At 30.9% G+C, this 282-nt stretch overlaps 1 protein-coding gene across 1 annotated transcript in view; it reads right to left on the bottom strand.

Annotated features, from left to right (window-relative positions):
• Positions 1-282, bottom strand: part of LOC119585393 — a 4540-nt gene that overhangs the window by 1945 nt on the left and 2313 nt on the right. The gene's annotated exons all lie outside the window — the stretch shown is intronic.

Consider the following 282-nt stretch of genomic DNA (forward strand, 5'->3'; position numbering starts at 1 on the left):
TAAAGTATACAACGTACAAGCGAATAGACACATTAAAAGCTTACAAGCAGAAATGTACTGACAATTATACAGACAGTATACTTACAAAGAATTCCTATTTGCATAATTCATCTCGATATAGAACCTCCCTACTACTTTTGTGGTCATTATTAGTGCTGCTACTATCACCATAAGCTAATATAGTTATTTCCGTGGTTATCATTACAATTCTTGTGATTACAGTTTTTATCATGATCAAAATTTCCTTTACTGCCGTTGTTGTTACAATAATAGTGATAAAAA

Source organism: Penaeus monodon, chromosome 19 (genome assembly GCF_015228065.2).
Source record: "Penaeus monodon isolate SGIC_2016 chromosome 19, NSTDA_Pmon_1, whole genome shotgun sequence".
Classification (NCBI taxonomy): domain Eukaryota; kingdom Metazoa; phylum Arthropoda; class Malacostraca; order Decapoda; family Penaeidae; genus Penaeus; species Penaeus monodon.